General features: G+C 48.7%; 8 non-coding genes and 1 pseudogene across 8 annotated transcripts; all 9 read left to right on the top strand.

The window, feature by feature from the left end:
* The first annotated feature begins 1,792 nt into the window (after positions 1-1,792).
* Positions 1,793-1,990, top strand: LOC142720257 (U2 spliceosomal RNA). The gene has a single exon (XR_012873059.1). It is a non-coding gene; the product is annotated as a U2 spliceosomal RNA (small nuclear RNA).
* Positions 1,991-3,332: 1,342 nt separating this feature from the next.
* LOC142720227 (U2 spliceosomal RNA) lies at positions 3,333-3,523 on the top strand. Its single transcript, XR_012873036.1, has one exon. It is a non-coding gene; the product is annotated as a U2 spliceosomal RNA (small nuclear RNA).
* A 1,350-nt stretch (positions 3,524-4,873) lies between these two features.
* LOC142720228 (U2 spliceosomal RNA) lies at positions 4,874-5,064 on the top strand. Its single transcript, XR_012873037.1, has one exon. It is a non-coding gene; the product is annotated as a U2 spliceosomal RNA (small nuclear RNA).
* A 1,334-nt stretch (positions 5,065-6,398) lies between these two features.
* On the top strand, positions 6,399-6,589 carry LOC142720231 (U2 spliceosomal RNA). The gene has a single exon (XR_012873039.1). It is a non-coding gene; the product is annotated as a U2 spliceosomal RNA (small nuclear RNA).
* A 1,342-nt stretch (positions 6,590-7,931) lies between these two features.
* LOC142720232 (U2 spliceosomal RNA) lies at positions 7,932-8,122 on the top strand. Its single transcript, XR_012873040.1, has one exon. It is a non-coding gene; the product is annotated as a U2 spliceosomal RNA (small nuclear RNA).
* A 1,326-nt stretch (positions 8,123-9,448) lies between these two features.
* Positions 9,449-9,639, top strand: LOC142720233 (U2 spliceosomal RNA). Its single transcript, XR_012873041.1, has one exon. It is a non-coding gene; the product is annotated as a U2 spliceosomal RNA (small nuclear RNA).
* A 1,356-nt stretch (positions 9,640-10,995) lies between these two features.
* On the top strand, positions 10,996-11,097 carry LOC142720267 (U2 spliceosomal RNA; annotated as a pseudogene).
* Positions 11,098-16,643: 5,546 nt separating this feature from the next.
* On the top strand, positions 16,644-16,829 carry LOC142720246 (U2 spliceosomal RNA). The gene has a single exon (XR_012873051.1). It is a non-coding gene; the product is annotated as a U2 spliceosomal RNA (small nuclear RNA).
* Positions 16,830-18,165: 1,336 nt separating this feature from the next.
* LOC142720234 (U2 spliceosomal RNA) lies at positions 18,166-18,356 on the top strand. The gene has a single exon (XR_012873042.1). It is a non-coding gene; the product is annotated as a U2 spliceosomal RNA (small nuclear RNA).
* The last annotated feature ends 948 nt before the right edge of the window (positions 18,357-19,304 follow it).

Here is a 19,304-nt window from a genome sequence, read left to right on the forward strand (position 1 = left end):
AAACGGAAAATTAGCCATTTTATCCATAGATTTTCAAAAAGCTTTCGACCGAGTATCGCACTTTTATCTTTTTAAGGTTTTAGAGCGGATGGGTATACCTGAAGGTTTTTTATTATCTATTAAAGCCTTTTATAAAGATTGCACAAGCAAAATTTTAGTAAATGGTTTTAAGACACAGGACGTTCTTTTAAACTCTGGGGTGAAGCAGGGGTGTCCCTTGTCCCCACTGCTTTTCATATGTGCACTAGAGCCTCTGCTATGCGCAATACGCCGGGACAAACAGATACGTGGAGTCCCCCTGCCAGGGGGAGGCGGCATAGAGGCTAAAGCAGTGGGGTACATGGATGATGTGGCGATACTTTGTAGGGACACCCTCTCGCTTCAGAAAGCCCTAAAACAAATTGAGTTTTATTGCTGTGCTTCCGGTTTTAGAATAAACTTCAGCAAAAGTAATATTTTAAGCATAGGAAGCATGGTTTTTAGAGACGTACCCGTTCCTGTGTCAGATACTATTAAAGTTTTAGGTATCTCCTTCAGTGAGCACGACAATGGTTTTATAAGTTGGGACATGGTGGCGCAGAAGGTAAACAATAAAATTTGTATGTGGAATATGAGGAAACTCACTATGGAGGGAAAAATTTTAATCATAAAAATGGTCATTTTACCCCTTCTTTTATACACAAGCATGGTGTTCCCTCCCCCAACAGTTTTATTACGAAAAATAACAAAAGCATGTTTTACCTTCTTTTGGAGTTCCAGGATGGAGAAATTGAAACGAGAAACGGTAATAAAGTCCAAACCAAAGGGTGGCAAAGATTTTCCTGATTTTAATAGGTTTCTTTTAATTAAGTTCTTTAGTTTCTGTTTTAATTCCCTTTTTAAAGAGCACTATTGGTCTTACTTTTTACGTTTTAATACTGGGTTTTTTATGCGGAGGTTTGGTTGGTTCAACATAATTTTATCCTCACCATACGCTTTTAAATTACCAGCGAATTACGTAATTTTAGAAAAAATAGTGGCTCTCTTCAATTTAAAAGGGAAGACCGTGAACGAACTTAAAAACAGCAAGAAAATAATTAAAGACCTGAGAGAGAGCGAGACGGTCAGCAATGTAGAGAATTTTAATACGCAACGATGTGCTTTTATTTTCAAAATGAGTAATGTGTTTTATCTTTTTAATGCACAGATGGACCTGGCCTGGAGCTGCGTTCATCAATGTCTTCCATGCCGGGCATTCCAGTACAGAAGAGGATTCGCGAGGTCTGCCGTCTGCCCGAGGGAAGGCTGCCAGGCCGAGGAAACTATAAGACATATTTTTTGGACATGTGACTTTGCAAAACAATTTTGGAAAAAAATATTCCCTCTTTTGGTGAAGATGGCAGACCTAAAGGACTTAAACTATGAAGATATTTTATATGGACTTTTTGGATGCCCAACCGCGAGTCAGAAGATAATTGCATGGAAGACGATGAATTGCGCCAAAGAAGCTCTATGGAAGGCCAGGAACATCCTCCTTTTTAAGCACGACGTTTTATCGGTTGATGATGTTTTAGGTCTTTGTTTTAGTGAGATGTATATTTATTTTTTACTAGACAAAAAAAGGAATGCCACCCTTCTAAATAAATGGTTTGTGACTGACTGGAACTCCAAATAAATAAAGATTTGCCCCATGTCCCTCTACAAAAATTTTATGAAAAAATTTTGATTTTACTATTGTTACAATGTAAAAATTCTTTGTATTTATCTATGTAACTAAAATGTGTTTTATTGTAAAATTGAAATTTTTATAAATAAATCATTGACACCCCCGCGAGGGGGTAGCCAACTGAAAAAAAAATCTGTTCTTATCAGTTTAATATCTGATACGTCCCCTATCTGGGGACCATATATTAAATGGATTTTTAGAACAGGGAGATGGAAATAGAGCTTGCTCTGTCCACTCCACGCATTGACCTGGTATTGCAGTATTTCCAGGACCGGTGCACCCTTCCCTTATGTGTTGACTAAAATCAGATTCCAAAAGTGCTATTTGTGTTTGCTATTGTTTTTGTCTTTCTGATGGGATCTCCCCTTTTAATCCCATTATTTCAACACCTGTTGGACAATGCATTTGTACAGTCATGTGTGATAATGAGCTCATTTATTAAATGCAATTAATTAATACATTGCCACCTCTTGTTGTGTGTGTGTGTGTGTGTGTGTGTGTGTGTGTGTGTGTGTGTGTGTGTGTGTGTGTGTGTGTGTGTGTGTGTGTGTCTTCTGTGTTTCTGTGTTTCCGGCATTTCACATTGGAACAGCTCATTCACCTTCCTTGTCTTCTCTCCGCCCTCCCTTTTAGGTAGGTTAAAGAGCTGCACCTGAGCCAGCCACTGATTGATTGATGCAGCACCACAGTCAAATAGTGGAGTGGAGTAGGGGGAACAGCAAACAGCCATTAAAGCAGCCCGCCCGCCACAATGGACCTACCTGTGTACACTAGATGGATGTGATGGAATGTACTGTCGTCCCTACATTTCCAAGAAGAAGTAAGAATTGCAGTTGCAACAAACCCTTGCTTGCCTACAAAGAGAGCAGCAATTTGGATTTGTTACTATGTTACCTGGAAGAATAACAAACTGTGCAAGGATGGAGGTTGTAGGAGCAAAGAGAAGTTGTCTGTAAAGTTGGTGGATGCCTATTTTCCATTTTGCAGTCCCTTGTCTCCCTCTTGTGGCCTCCTGGAGGCAAATAAATGTGCAAAAAAAAGACAGCCTGGCGGCCGGCTGTTGCAGTGTTGCCCTCTCAGGCAACACTGAGTGACTGACTGAGCCGCACCGTCTTATATAAAGTTCAGACGGAACTTTGCACGTGTCATAGTGGAGCCCTCAGGATTCCAGAGCCAGCTTTCTGACATCATAATGGGGCCTGCCTCAGAGATAAAAGCCTGGGCCCAGGCAGTGTTGGTCAGTGCTGCTCAGCAGGCAGCACTGGACTGGACTGGACTGGATTACAGCTGATACAAGGTGTGAAGGAACAAGGGGTGGCTGTGGGCATGCACTTGCTGCCGCTGCCAGTGTTTATCTGCATGGCAGGAGGGCATTTGGGCGTTGCCAGGAAGGCGTTTTTATGTAGATTCCTCCTCTTTCAGCACTGCATTGTGGTGCAAGCAAAAGAAGCAAATCCTGTGTAGCTTCCTCTCCGGCCTTTATTCACCTCCCTCCCGCTTAGTAGCTGTAAATGTGTGTGAGCCTGCAGGGCCCCATGGAATTGCCTAGGAGTAGGCTGAATCAATCGCTGCAAGGGGTGAACAGCAGTATGGGACAGGCTCGGGCAAGGCAAGGGCCGCTCGGGTTATCGCTTCTCGGCCTTTTGGCTAAGATCAAGTGTAGTATCTGTTCTTATCAGTTTAATATCTGATACGTCCCCTATCTGGGGACCATATATTAAATGGATTTTTAGAACAGGGAGATGGAAATAGAGCTTGCTCTGTCCACTCCACGCATTGACCTGGTATTGCAGTATTTCCAGGACCGGTGCACCCTTCCCTTATGTGTTGACTAAAATCAGATTCCAAAAGTGCTATTTGTGTTTGCTATTGTTTTTGTCTTTCTGATGGGATCTCCCCTTTTAATCCCATTATTTCAACACCTGTTGGACAATGCATTTGTACAGTCATGTGTGATAATGAGCTCATTTATTAAATGCAATTAATTAATACATTGCCACCTCTTGTTGTGTGTGTGTGTGTGTGTGTGTGTGTGTGTGTGTGTGTGTGTGTGTGTGTGTGTGTGTGTGTGTGTGTGTGTGTGTGTGTGTGTCTTCTGTGTTTCTGTGTTTCCGGCATTTCACATTGGAACAGCTCATTCACCTTCCTTGTCTTCTCTCCGCCCTCCCTTTTAGGTAGGTTAAAGAGCTGCACCTGAGCCAGCCACTGATTGATTGATGCAGCACCACAGTCAAATAGTGGAGTGGAGTAGGGGGAACAGCAAACAGCCATTAAAGCAGCCCGCCCGCCACAATGGACCTACCTGTGTACACTAGATGGATGTGATGGAATGTACTGTCGTCCCTACATTTCCAAGAAGAAGTAAGAATTGCAGTTGCAACAAACCCTTGCTTGCCTACAAAGAGAGCAGCAATTTGGATTTGTTACTATGTTACCTGGAAGAATAACAAACTGTGCAAGGATGGAGGTTGTAGGAGCAAAGAGAAGTTGTCTGTAAAGTTGGTGGATGCCTATTTTCCATTTTGCAGTCCCTTGTCTCCCTCTTGTGGCCTCCTGGAGGCAAATAAATGTGCAAAAAAAAGACAGCCTGGCGGCCGGCTGTTGCAGTGTTGCCCTCTCAGGCAACACTGAGTGACTGACTGAGCCGCACCGTCTTATATAAAGTTCAGACGGAACTTTGCACGTGTCATAGTGGAGCCCTCAGGATTCCAGAGCCAGCTTTCTGACATCATAATGGGGCCTGCCTCAGAGATAAAAGCCTGGGCCCAGGCAGTGTTGGTCAGTGCTGCTCAGCAGGCAGCACTGGACTGGACTGGACTGGATTACAGCTGATACAAGGTGTGAAGGAACAAGGGGTGGCTGTGGGCATGCACTTGCTGCCGCTGCCAGTGTTTATCTGCATGGCAGGAGGGCATTTGGGCGTTGCCAGGAAGGCGTTTTTATGTAGATTCCTCCTCTTTCAGCACTGCATTGTGGTGCAAGCAAAAGAAGCAAATCCTGTGTAGCTTCCTCTCCGGCCTTTATTCACCTCCCTCCCGCTTAGTAGCTGTAAATGTGTGTGAGCCTGCAGGGCCCCATGGAATTGCCTAGGAGTAGGCTGAATCAATCGCTGCAAGGGGTGAACAGCAGTATGGGACAGGCTCGGGCAAGGCAAGGGCCGCTCGGGTTATCGCTTCTCGGCCTTTTGGCTAAGATCAAGTGTAGTATCTGTTCTTATCAGTTTAATATCTGATACGTCCCCTATCTGGGGACCATATATTAAATGGATTTTTAGAACAGGGAGATGGAAATAGAGCTTGCTCTGTCCACTCCACGCATTGACCTGGTATTGCAGTATTTCCAGGACCGGTGCACCCTTCCCTTATGTGTTGACTAAAATCAGATTCCAAAAGTGCTATTTGTGTTTGCTATTGTTTTTGTCTTTCTGATGGGATCTCCCCTTTTAATCCCATTATTTCAACACCTGTTGGACAATGCATTTGTACAGTCATGTGTGATAATGAGCTCATTTATTAAATGCAATTAATTAATACATTGCCACCTCTTGTTGTGTGTGTGTGTGTGTGTGTGTGTGTGTGTGTGTGTGTGTGTGTGTGTGTGTGTGTGTGTGTGTGTGTCTTCTGTGTTTCTGTGTTTCCGGCATTTCACATTGGAACAGCTCATTCACCTTCCTTGTCTTCTCTCCGCCCTCCCTTTTAGGTAGGTTAAAGAGCTGCACCTGAGCCAGCCACTGATTGATTGATGCAGCACCACAGTCAAATAGTGGAGTGGAGTAGGGGGAACAGCAAACAGCCATTAAAGCAGCCCGCCCGCCACAATGGACCTACCTGTGTACACTAGATGGATGTGATGGAATGTACTGTCGTCCCTACATTTCCAAGAAGAAGTAAGAATTGCAGTTGCAACAAACCCTTGCTTGCCTACAAAGAGAGCAGCAATTTGGATTTGTTACTATGTTACCTGGAAGAATAACAAACTGTGCAAGGATGGAGGTTGTAGGAGCAAAGAGAAGTTGTCTGTAAAGTTGGTGGATGCCTATTTTCCATTTTGCAGTCCCTTGTCTCCCTCTTGTGGCCTCCTGGAGGCAAATAAATGTGCAAAAAAAAGACAGCCTGGCGGCCGGCTGTTGCAGTGTTGCCCTCTCAGGCAACACTGAGTGACTGACTGAGCCGCACCGTCTTATATAAAGTTCAGACGGAACTTTGCACGTGTCATAGTGGAGCCCTCAGGATTCCAGAGCCAGCTTTCTGACATCATAATGGGGCCTGCCTCAGAGATAAAAGCCTGGGCCCAGGCAGTGTTGGTCAGTGCTGCTCAGCAGGCAGCACTGGACTGGACTGGACTGGATTACAGCTGATACAAGGTGTGAAGGAACAAGGGGTGGCTGTGGGCATGCACTTGCTGCCGCTGCCAGTGTTTATCTGCATGGCAGGAGGGCATTTGGGCGTTGCCAGGAAGGCGTTTTTATGTAGATTCCTCCTCTTTCAGCACTGCATTGTGGTGCAAGCAAAAGAAGCAAATCCTGTGTAGCTTCCTCTCCGGCCTTTATTCACCTCCCTCCCGCTTAGTAGCTGTAAATGTGTGTGAGCCTGCAGGGCCCCATGGAATTGCCTAGGAGTAGGCTGAATCAATCGCTGCAAGGGGTGAACAGCAGTATGGGACAGGCTCGGGCAAGGCAAGGGCCGCTCGGGTTATCGCTTCTCGGCCTTTTGGCTAAGATCAAGTGTAGTATCTGTTCTTATCAGTTTAATATCTGATACGTCCCCTATCTGGGGACCATATATTAAATGGATTTTTAGAACAGGGAGATGGAAATAGAGCTTGCTCTGTCCACTCCACGCATTGACCTGGTATTGCAGTATTTCCAGGACCGGTGCACCCTTCCCTTATGTGTTGACTAAAATCAGATTCCAAAAGTGCTATTTGTGTTTGCTATTGTTTTTGTCTTTCTGATGGGATCTCCCCTTTTAATCCCATTATTTCAACACCTGTTGGACAATGCATTTGTACAGTCATGTGTGATAATGAGCTCATTTATTAAATGCAATTAATTAATACATTGCCACCTCTTGTTGTGTGTGTGTGTGTGTGTGTGTGTGTGTGTGTGTGTGTGTGTGTGTGTGTGTGTGTGTGTGTGTGTGTGTGTGTGTCTTCTGTGTTTCTGTGTTTCCGGCATTTCACATTGGAACAGCTCATTCACCTTCCTTGTCTTCTCTCCGCCCTCCCTTTTAGGTAGGTTAAAGAGCTGCACCTGAGCCAGCCACTGATTGATTGATGCAGCACCACAGTCAAATAGTGGAGTGGAGTAGGGGGAACAGCAAACAGCCATTAAAGCAGCCCGCCCGCCACAATGGACCTACCTGTGTACACTAGATGGATGTGATGGAATGTACTGTCGTCCCTACATTTCCAAGAAGAAGTAAGAATTGCAGTTGCAACAAACCCTTGCTTGCCTACAAAGAGAGCAGCAATTTGGATTTGTTACTATGTTACCTGGAAGAATAACAAACTGTGCAAGGATGGAGGTTGTAGGAGCAAAGAGAAGTTGTCTGTAAAGTTGGTGGATGCCTATTTTCCATTTTGCAGTCCCTTGTCTCCCTCTTGTGGCCTCCTGGAGGCAAATAAATGTGCAAAAAAAAGACAGCCTGGCGGCCGGCTGTTGCAGTGTTGCCCTCTCAGGCAACACTGAGTGACTGACTGAGCCGCACCGTCTTATATAAAGTTCAGACGGAACTTTGCACGTGTCATAGTGGAGCCCTCAGGATTCCAGAGCCAGCTTTCTGACATCATAATGGGGCCTGCCTCAGAGATAAAAGCCTGGGCCCAGGCAGTGTTGGTCAGTGCTGCTCAGCAGGCAGCACTGGACTGGACTGGACTGGATTACAGCTGATACAAGGTGTGAAGGAACAAGGGGTGGCTGTGGGCATGCACTTGCTGCCGCTGCCAGTGTTTATCTGCATGGCAGGAGGGCATTTGGGCGTTGCCAGGAAGGCGTTTTTATGTAGATTCCTCCTCTTTCAGCACTGCATTGTGGTGCAAGCAAAAGAAGCAAATCCTGTGTAGCTTCCTCTCCGGCCTTTATTCACCTCCCTCCCGCTTAGTAGCTGTAAATGTGTGTGAGCCTGCAGGGCCCCATGGAATTGCCTAGGAGTAGGCTGAATCAATCGCTGCAAGGGGTGAACAGCAGTATGGGACAGGCTCGGGCAAGGCAAGGGCCGCTCGGGTTATCGCTTCTCGGCCTTTTGGCTAAGATCAAGTGTAGTATCTGTTCTTATCAGTTTAATATCTGATACGTCCCCTATCTGGGGACCATATATTAAATGGATTTTTAGAACAGGGAGATGGAAATAGAGCTTGCTCTGTCCACTCCACGCATTGACCTGGTATTGCAGTATTTCCAGGACCGGTGCACCCTTCCCTTATGTGTTGACTAAAATCAGATTCCAAAAGTGCTATTTGTGTTTGCTATTGTTTTTGTCTTTCTGATGGGATCTCCCCTTTTAATCCCATTATTTCAACACCTGTTGGACAATGCATTTGTACAGTCATGTGTGATAATGAGCTCATTTATTAAATGCAATTAATTAATACATTGCCACCTCTTGTTGTGTGTGTGTGTGTGTGTGTGTGTGTGTGTGTGTGTGTGTGTGTGTGTGTGTGTGTGTGTCTTCTGTGTTTCTGTGTTTCCGGCATTTCACATTGGAACAGCTCATTCACCTTCCTTGTCTTCTCTCCGCCCTCCCTTTTAGGTAGGTTAAAGAGCTGCACCTGAGCCAGCCACTGATTGATTGATGCAGCACCACAGTCAAATAGTGGAGTGGAGTAGGGGGAACAGCAAACAGCCATTAAAGCAGCCCGCCCGCCACAATGGACCTACCTGTGTACACTAGATGGATGTGATGGAATGTACTGTCGTCCCTACATTTCCAAGAAGAAGTAAGAATTGCAGTTGCAACAAACCCTTGCTTGCCTACAAAGAGAGCAGCAATTTGGATTTGTTACTATGTTACCTGGAAGAATAACAAACTGTGCAAGGATGGAGGTTGTAGGAGCAAAGAGAAGTTGTCTGTAAAGTTGGTGGATGCCTATTTTCCATTTTGCAGTCCCTTGTCTCCCTCTTGTGGCCTCCTGGAGGCAAATAAATGTGCAAAAAAAAGACAGCCTGGCGGCCGGCTGTTGCAGTGTTGCCCTCTCAGGCAACACTGAGTGACTGACTGAGCCGCACCGTCTTATATAAAGTTCAGACGGAACTTTGCACGTGTCATAGTGGAGCCCTCAGGATTCCAGAGCCAGCTTTCTGACATCATAATGGGGCCTGCCTCAGAGATAAAAGCCTGGGCCCAGGCAGTGTTGGTCAGTGCTGCTCAGCAGGCAGCACTGGACTGGACTGGACTGGATTACAGCTGATACAAGGTGTGAAGGAACAAGGGGTGGCTGTGGGCATGCACTTGCTGCCGCTGCCAGTGTTTATCTGCATGGCAGGAGGGCATTTGGGCGTTGCCAGGAAGGCGTTTTTATGTAGATTCCTCCTCTTTCAGCACTGCATTGTGGTGCAAGCAAAAGAAGCAAATCCTGTGTAGCTTCCTCTCCGGCCTTTATTCACCTCCCTCCCGCTTAGTAGCTGTAAATGTGTGTGAGCCTGCAGGGCCCCATGGAATTGCCTAGGAGTAGGCTGAATCAATCGCTGCAAGGGGTGAACAGCAGTATGGGACAGGCTCGGGCAAGGCAAGGGCCGCTCGGGTTATCGCTTCTCGGCCTTTTGGCTAAGATCAAGTGTAGTATCTGTTCTTATCAGTTTAATATCTGATACGTCCCCTATCTGGGGACCATATATTAAATGGATTTTTAGAACAGGGAGATGGAAATAGAGCTTGCTCTGTCCACTCCACGCATTGACCTGGTATTGCAGTATTTCCAGGACCGGTGCACCCTTCCCTTATGTGTTGACTAAAATCAGATTCCAAAAGTGCTATTTGTGTTTGCTATTGTTTTTGTCTTTCTGATGGGATCTCCCCTTTTAATCCCATTATTTCAACACCTGTTGGACAATGCATTTGTACAGTCATGTGTGATAATGAGCTCATTTATTAAATGCAATTAATTAATACATTGCCACCTCTTGTTGTGTGTGTGTGTGTGTGTGTGTGTGTGTGTGTGTGTGTGTGTGTGTGTGTGTGTGTGTGTGTGTGTGTGTGTGTGTGTGTGTGTGTGTGTCTTCTGTGTTTCTGTGTTTCCGGCATTTCACATTGGAACAGCTCATTCACCTTCCTTGTCTTCTCTCCGCCCTCCCTTTTAGGTAGGTTAAAGAGCTGCACCTGAGCCAGCCACTGATTGATTGATGCAGCACCACAGTCAAATAGTGGAGTGGAGTAGGGGGAACAGCAAACAGCCATTAAAGCAGCCCGCCCGCCACAATGGACCTACCTGTGTACACTAGATGGATGTGATGGAATGTACTGTCGTCCCTACATTTCCAAGAAGAAGTAAGAATTGCAGTTGCAACAAACCCTTGCTTGCCTACAAAGAGAGCAGCAATTTGGATTTGTTACTATGTTACCTGGAAGAATAACAAACTGTGCAAGGATGGAGGTTGTAGGAGCAAAGAGAAGTTGTCTGTAAAGTTGGTGGATGCCTATTTTCCATTTTGCAGTCCCTTGTCTCCCTCTTGTGGCCTCCTGGAGGCAAATAAATGTGCAAAAAAAAGACAGCCTGGCGGCCGGCTGTTGCAGTGTTGCCCTCTCAGGCAACACTGAGTGACTGACTGAGCCGCACCGTCTTATATAAAGTTCAGACGGAACTTTGCACGTGTCATAGTGGAGCCCTCAGGATTCCAGAGCCAGCTTTCTGACATCATAATGGGGCCTGCCTCAGAGATAAAAGCCTGGGCCCAGGCAGTGTTGGTCAGTGCTGCTCAGCAGGCAGCACTGGACTGGACTGGACTGGATTACAGCTGATACAAGGTGTGAAGGAACAAGGGGTGGCTGTGGGCATGCACTTGCTGCCGCTGCCAGTGTTTATCTGCATGGCAGGAGGGCATTTGGGCGTTGCCAGGAAGGCGTTTTTATGTAGATTCCTCCTCTTTCAGCACTGCATTGTGGTGCAAGCAAAAGAAGCAAATCCTGTGTAGCTTCCTCTCCGGCCTTTATTCACCTCCCTCCCGCTTAGTAGCTGTAAATGTGTGTGAGCCTGCAGGGCCCCATGGAATTGCCTAGGAGTAGGCTGAATCAATCGCTGCAAGGGGTGAACAGCAGTATGGGACAGGCTCGGGCAAGGCAAGGGCCGCTCGGGTTATCGCTTCTCGGCCTTTTGGCTAAGATCAAGTGTAGTATCTGTTCTTATCAGTCCTTGTAAGGATAGATAGCTCGGAGAACCACTGGGGGCTATAAACACTAGCTTAGCGATCCAAGAGCGTTCCAGACGAAGCCGGCGACGAACTGCGGAGAAGAACCAGCGAAGACGACGATCCAGAAGGGAGAAGCCGCCATCGGGGAAGAAGCTCCGGGAGATCGCTGCCGGGAAGAAGAAGGAGAACTGCGACAGAGACCTTCGGAGAAGAGCCGCTGCTGAAGGGGATCTTTGAAGAAGCTCGGCCGCAGAAGAAGCTAGACGAGGAACCGCTGCGGAAGAAATTTCGTGGAAGAACCTCGGCCAGCAAGGAGAAGATTTGCATAGCTCCGCCCCCTTCGGGAAAGAGCTATCGAAGATCCTCCCCAAGCGACAGGAACAGCTGGAAGAAGCCATGGCCTCAACCAGCAACCCTGCCACCCAGAAGAAGAAGGCTGATGGACCAGGTGAGCCGGCCCAGGCCAGGACATCTCCTCCTGAAGCCTCCTCAAGCCAACAGGCCACCAGGAAGCCGAACCAGGCTGCTCCAACCCTGGAGCCCTGGATGAAGCAGACGGTGGCCCTGAAGCTGAAGGAGGTGGACGGGAGAGTGCCGGACATGACGGAAGAAGTGTTCTGCCAGAAGATGCTCCTGGACCAGGGCTTCGCTAAGCCGGAGACCATCAGCATCCAGGCCTTCATGACCGGGATGTTCTTCGTGACCTTCGCTTCGATCAACATCTGCAGAAGGTACTGGGAGATGGTGAAAGCGGCGAGGCCTGAATCCCCTTTCTCTCGCTTTGTGGGCAACTGCCCTGTCCAAAGAGAGGAAAGGCGGGTGACGGTCTCAATGCGGAACCCACACACCCCCGGCAAAGACATCACCACGCTCCTGAAGCGGTTCTGCACAGTGGTGAGGGAACCCACCCACATCCTGAACGGACTCGGCTTCTGGACTGGCAAGTGGTCGGTAATCGTCCGACTGAACAAGGATTCGAGCGTGGAAGACGGCCTCCAGCACCTGCCCCAGTCATTCTCGCTGGGCAACTCCTACGGCCTCATCTACTACCCGGACATGCCGCAGATCTGCAGGAGATGCAGCAAGAAGGGTCATTCGGTGAAGGACTGCAAGGAGGACGCCTGCAAGAACTGCCGGGTAACAGGACACGAGACCAAAGACTGCCCGAAACGGACAATGTGCAACCTCTGCGGACAAGCAGCCCACTCCTACAAGGACTGCCCGAAGAGGGATCGATCCTGGGCAACTGTAGCGGCGAAAGCTCCGGCCAGAGGGAACCCCGCCCCAGCCAGAGCTCCAGCGGCGCAGAAGACCGGGAATAAGAAGGATGGTAAGAAGACGACAGTCCCTCCCCCCCGTCTCCCGGCCCTCCCTCGCCCTACCCTTCCCACCCTCCCTCGCCCGGCCCTCCCCACCCCCCCGTCCCCAACCCCTGTCACCCCCACTGAGGCTCTCACCTTCTCCTACCCACCCATCTCAGTGGTCCTGTCACCTGCACCTCTCCCAACCCAGCCTCCCTTCTCCCCAGCTCCAGCAGCACTAACATCTTCCCCTCCAGCTGCTGGAGTCCTCTCCCTGGAGGATTTTCCCCCTCTTGTCTCCTCAGGTGCCATCCAGAGGAAGAGAAAGGTGAGGGACAGCCCAGCTGCTGAGTCCTCAAAGCGACAAGTCGTAGAAATCTGCGAAGATTCCCTTGCGCAGCAGGAGGAAATGGAGCAGATGGTGGAGGAACTCGTGTCTGAACCTGAGGTCATCGACTTCACAACAGACATCCAGGTGGCTACAATCCTGGAACAATTTTTGTCAGAGGGCCTGCTGGATCTTTCGGACCCGCCAGGAGAGGAGGATCCGCCCGACCGGACTGGTAACTAAGGTGTATCGTTTGCACTGACCTTCTTTATTCTCCCCCATGGCTGCTAAACTTAACATCTTTAGCCTCAATGTGAGGAGTGTTAGAGATAGGACTAGATGTCAGATGGTGCTAACTTTTCTTTCCAAGCAGTCGAGTGATGTATTTATGCTGCAGGAATGTACTCTCCCCTCTTCCAGGTCATACCATCATCTGGCCAGGCAGTGGACCCATGGCCCGTCCTACTGGTCTGGTGGGGGCGACTGTAAGTCTGCAGGGGTTGCCATCCTGATTAGGGGAGGCGTATTTACTGTTGACTCTGTCCAGGAGCTCGCCTGCGGCCGCTTGTTGGTCGTAGACGGTTCCTGGGCAGGAGAGCCGATTAGGCTCATCAACGTGTACGCTCCCCCTATGAAGGCTGAGCGCCTGGAACTATTCCAGACCCTGCGGACCCAGCTCGCCACCACTAGGGCAGTGGTGATGGCCGGGGACTTCAACTGCCCCATCGAAGAGGATGGACGAAGTTCCGGCACTTCAATCAAACTGGATGTCAGTTCCAAACTGCTTATCGAGATGGTAACCGAAGCATCCTTGCAGGACGTTGTGGGCTCCATGGGGATCGGCTCTGTGAACTATTCATGGAGCCGACCCGATGGCTCACTTCGTTCTCGGATTGACTTTGTGTTCACCTCCCGGGCAGTCAAGCAGCATGGGCACTCCATGGTCCCCTGCTTCTTCTCCGACCACAGGGCCATTCTCTTCCAGGGTGCCATCGGCCACGGTTTTCCTCCCGGCCCTGGCTCCTGGAAGCTGAATTGTGCCCTGCTGGAAAGTGAGGAGGTACTGGCGGAACTTAGAGACGCCTATATTGTTTGGAGGAATGATAAAGTTTTCTTTGACAAAACCTGTGACTGGTGGGAATATGTTAAAGTTGAATTTCGTTGTTTCTTTCAGGCAAAAAGTCGTCAACAGGCGTGTGAGAGGAAGAGAGACTTCAGAGAGATGCAGCGTCAGCTGCGATCCCTGCAAGACCTCCTTCAATGCGGCTGGGACGTCAGGAAGGAGCTGGAGGAAGCCAAAAAGGGCCTGAAAAGGCACTTTGAGGAGGAATCCAAGCGAATTGTCTTTCGTTCCAAGGTGGAGAACCTGGAGAAGGGTGAGAAATGTAACTCGTTCTTTTTCAGGAAACTCCATGCCGGCCACACGCCCCTGAAGGAACTTCGAGATGAGACCGGAAACATGCATTCTGGGAAGAAGGAGGTGATGGGAGTCGTCACAGACTACTACCGAAGCCTCTACTCCCGGAAAACCACTGACCCCGAAGCCGCCGATAAATTCCTGTCAGGTATCACTAATCATCTTGATCCTGCAGGTACGGAGGCTATGGATGTACCCCTGACGGTGGAGGAACTGCTCTCTGCCGCTAAATCCTTCAGACCCGGCAGGACCCCGGGCAGTGATGGTCTCCCAGCAGAGCTCTATGTAGCGCTGGGGGACTTGATCTGTCCGGACCTGCTGGAGCTCTATGAGGAGATGGTGGTGGAGGGTAGAATGCCACCGTCCTTGAGAGAAGGCATGATCACGATCTTGTATAAGCGGAAGGGGGAGAGATGTGACCTGAAAAACTGGCGTCCCATCTCTCTCCTGAACGTGGACTACAAGATCCTCGCCAAAGTATTGGCCAACAGACTGAAGGTTGTCATCGGACAGATCATCGGATCGGACCAAACCTGCGGCATTCCTGGCCGTAGGGTGGCTGACAGTCTTGCCCTGGTGAGGGACACGGTGCATTACATGCAAAGCCGCCGTACACACGCGGCCCTGGTCAGTCTGGATCAGGAGAAGGCTTTTGACCGGGTCTCTCACGAATTCATGGGTAAGGCTCTGCGTAGGCTGCGGCTTGGCAGGTTGTTCTGTTTGTATGTTAACCTGATGTATTGCGACATTTACAGCTCGGTGCTGGTGAACGGCTGGAAGACTGACCCCTTTCCTGTATCGTCGGGGGTTAGACAAGGCTGTCCTCTTTCACCTCTCCTTTTTGTTTGTGTTATAGAGCTCTTCGCAGAGGCTATCCGGCAGAATGGAGAGATCAGAGGGATCACCGCACCAGGTCCAGGACACTTCGAGGTCAAATGCTCGCTGTACATGGACGACGTGACCGTCTTCTGCGCTGACCAGAGTTCGGTGACTGCACTCGTCCAGACCTGCGAGGAGTTCGGACGCGCTTCAGGGGCAAAAGTCAACTGCGGGAAGTCGGAAGCCATGCTCTTCGGAAAGTGGTACCTGCCTTCTCCTGCCTCCTTCCCGTTTACTATCAAGCCGGACTTCATCAAAATTCTGGGAGTCTGGTTCGGTAAGGAAGGTGCAGCCCTAAAGTCGTGGGAAGAACGCTTGGCCAAAGTCAACCAAAGGATCGGACTGTGGAGCCTCAGACAACTCACTATTGAGGGCAAAGCAATGGTCCTGCGTAACGAAGTCTTGCCTGTGCTACAATACACTGCACAGGCATGGCCCCCTCTTGCCACCGTCTCGAGGGCCATTACCAGGACTGTGTTTCGCTTCATCTGGGGCTCGAAAATGGACAGAGTAAAGCGGACTGTTATGTACAAGGAGCCCCGCAAAGGTGGGAAGGGTATACCCGACATTCCCACTCTGCTGCGGATCGCTTTTGTATGTGACTGTGTTCGTAGGACTCTGAGGACAGCAAACGGCTCTGCGGGCAAGGCCATGTCCCGCTACTTCCTCCTTCCCCTCTGGCGAGGTTTTGGCTGGGACAAGTGGGACAGCTCCTTCCCTTACAACTGGCACGCTCCCTGGTTCTACGGAGATGTCGTCCGGTTTGTGAGGGAGCATCAACTGGAGGGTCTTAAGCCCGACTTGTGGAAACCTAAGACGATCCACAAGCACATCAGAGCAAAGGACCCACTGGAGTCTGTTCCAGGGCTTCATGCCGACACGTTGGAGACTGTTTGGACTAACGTGTCATCTGGCAGGTTGACCAACGGGCACAAGGACATTTCATGGATGGCCATCCAGGGAGGACTGCCTCTTAGGTCATTCATGCATGCCCGCAACCTGTGCAAGACCCGGTACTGCCCCAGGTGCCCCTTCACGGAGGAAACATCTTTGCACATTTTCTGGCAGTGCCCCTTTGCACAGGGTCTGTTGAAAGCCTTGGAACATGAACTCAAGGACTCAGTACCCAGGAACAGACTGTCGTACCGCTCGGTACTTTATGGACTATTTCCTGGGAATACCACGGATGGAGCAATCCAGGAAGCCTGGCGCCTTATGAACTGCTTTAAGGACGCTATATGGTTTGCCAGGAACCGTCTGATTTTGCGGAGAGAGAGTGTGTCCGTCCAGGACTGCCGCAGGCTGATCCACAGCCTGCTCAGAGACTATTCCACCTGGGACAGCCCGGACGTCGATGAGGAAGAGGACTGATACTCCCCTTCCCCCCACTCTCCCTTCTTGTGTGTTGTCTTTCAATAAAGCTTCGGGCCTGTGATTTCCCCCTTCCCTATCCCCTCCTACCCACTCCCCTATCCCATCACTTGTCTGTAATGCTTTGTTGTTTGGCGTTAGTGAATGCAAGAATGTTAGTGTAGCATGTGGTGTAATGTATAGCATAGGCTAGCCTGTACTGTGTATTATACTGTCATGTTATGTTTGACGACTGTTATTATTTATTATTTACTGCTTCATGGCTTGCGCTGCGTCGCAGTAATGTTTGTATGATGACGATTGATTGTCAATAAAGCAATTTTCAATCAAAATCTGTTCTTATCAGTTTAATATCTGATACGTCCCCTATCTGGGGACCATATATTAAATGGATTTTTAGAACAGGGAGATGGAAATAGAGCTTGCTCTGTCCACTCCACGCATTGACCTGGTATTGCAGTATTTCCAGGACCGGTGCACCCTTCCCTTATGTGTTGACTAAAATCAGATTCCAAAAGTGCTATTTGTGTTTGCTATTGTTTTTGTCTTTCTGATGGGATCTCCCCTTTTAATCCCATTATTTCAACACCTGTTGGACAATGCATTTGTACAGTCATGTGTGATAATGAGCTCATTTATTAAATGCAATTAATTAATACATTGCCACCTCTTGTTGTGTGTGTGTGTGTGTGTGTGTGTGTGTGTGTGTGTGTGTGTGTGTGTGTGTGTGTGTGTGTGTGTGTGTCTTCTGTGTTTCTGTGTTTCCGGCATTTCACATTGGAACAGCTCATTCACCTTCCTTGTCTTCTCTCCGCCCTCCCTTTTAGGTAGGTTAAAGAGCTGCACCTGAGCCAGCCACTGATTGATTGATGCAGCACCACAGTCAAATAGTGGAGTGGAGTAGGGGGAACAGCAAACAGCCATTAAAGCAGCCCGCCCGCCACAATGGACCTACCTGTGTACACTAGATGGATGTGATGGAATGTACTGTCGTCCCTACATTTCCAAGAAGAAGTAAGAATTGCAGTTGCAACAAACCCTTGCTTGCCTACAAAGAGAGCAGCAATTTGGATTTGTTACTATGTTACCTGGAAGAATAACAAACTGTGCAAGGATGGAGGTTGTAGGAGCAAAGAGAAGTTGTCTGTAAAGTTGGTGGATGCCTATTTTCCATTTTGCAGTCCCTTGTCTCCCTCTTGTGGCCTCCTGGAGGCAAATAAATGTGCAAAAAAAAGACAGCCTGGCGGCCGGCTGTTGCAGTGTTGCCCTCTCAGGCAACACTGAGTGACTGACTGAGCCGCACCGTCTTATATAAAGTTCAGACGGAACTTTGCACGTGTCATAGTGGAGCCCTCAGGATTCCAGAGCCAGCTTTCTGACATCATAATGGGGCCTGCCTCAGAGATAAAAGCCTGGGCCCAGGCAGTGTTGGTCAGTGCTGCTCAGCAGGCAGCACTGGACTGGACTGGACTGGATTACAGCTGATACAAGGTGTGAAGGAACAAGGGGTGGCTGTGGGCATGCACTTGCTGCCGCTGCCAGTGTTTATCTGCATGGCAGGAGGGCATTTGGGCGTTGCCAGGAAGGCGTTTTTATGTAGATTCCTCCTCTTTCAGCACTGCATTGTGGTGCAAGCAAAAGAAGCAAATCCTGTGTAGCTTCCTCTCCGGCCTTTATTCACCTCCCTCCCGCTTAGTAGCTGTAAATGTGTGTGAGCCTGCAGGGCCCCATGGAATTGCCTAGGAGTAGGCTGAATCAATCGCTGCAAGGGGTGAACAGCAGTATGGGACAGGCTCGGGCAAGGCAAGGGCCGCTCGGGTTATCGCTTCTCGGCCTTTTGGCTAAGATCAAGTGTAGTATCTGTTCTTATCAGTTTAATATCTGATACGTCCCCTATCTGGGGACCATATATTAAATGGATTTTTAGAACAGGGAGATGGAAATAGAGCTTGCTCTGTCCACTCCACGCATTGACCTGGTATTGCAGTATTTCCAGGACCGGTGCACCCTTCCCTTATGTGTTGACTAAAATCAGATTCCAAAAGTGCTATTTGTGTTTGCTATTGTTTTTGTCTTTCTGATGGGATCTCCCCTTTTAATCCCATTATTTCAACACCTGTTGGACAATGCATTTGTACAGTCATGTGTGATAATGAGCTCATTTATTAAATGCAATTAATTAATACATTGCCACCTCTTGTTGTGTGTGTGTGTGTGTGTGTGTGTGTGTGTGTGTGTGTGTGTGTGTGTGTGTGTGTGTGTGTGTGTGTGTGTGTGTGTGTGTGTGTCTTCTGTGTTTCTGTGTTTCCGGCATTTCACATTGGAACAGCTCATTCACCTTCCTTGTCTTCTCTCCGCCCTCCCTTTTAGGTAGGTTAAAGAGCTGCACCTGAGCCAGCCACTGATTGATTGATGCAGCACCACAGTCAAATAGTGGAGTGGAGTAGGGGGAACAGCAAACAGCCATTAAAGCAGCCCGCCCGCCACAATGGACCTACCTGTGTACACTAGATGGATGTGATGGAATGTACTGTCGTCCCTACATTTCCAAGAAGAAGTAAGAATTGCAGTTGCAACAAACCCTTGCTTGCCTACAAAGAGAGCAGCAATTTGGATTTGTTACTATGTTACCTGGAAGAATAACAAACTGTGCAAGGATGGAGGTTGTAGGAGCAAAGAGAAGTTGTCTGTAAAGTTGGTGGATGCCTATTTTCCATTTTGCAGTCCCTTGTCTCCCTCTTGTGGCCTCCTGGAGGCAAATAAATGTGCAAAAAAAAGACAGCCTGGCGGCCGGCTGTTGCAGTGTTGCCCTCTCAGGCAACACTGAGTGACTGACTGAGCCGCACCGTCTTATATAAAGTTCAGACGGAACTTTGCACGTGTCATAGTGGAGCCCTCAGGATTCCAGAGCCAGCTTTCTGACATCATAATGGGGCCTGCCTCAGAGATAAAAGCCTGGG

This window comes from Rhinoderma darwinii, unplaced genomic scaffold (genome assembly GCF_050947455.1).
Source record: "Rhinoderma darwinii isolate aRhiDar2 unplaced genomic scaffold, aRhiDar2.hap1 Scaffold_495, whole genome shotgun sequence".
NCBI classification, from domain to species: domain Eukaryota; kingdom Metazoa; phylum Chordata; class Amphibia; order Anura; family Rhinodermatidae; genus Rhinoderma; species Rhinoderma darwinii.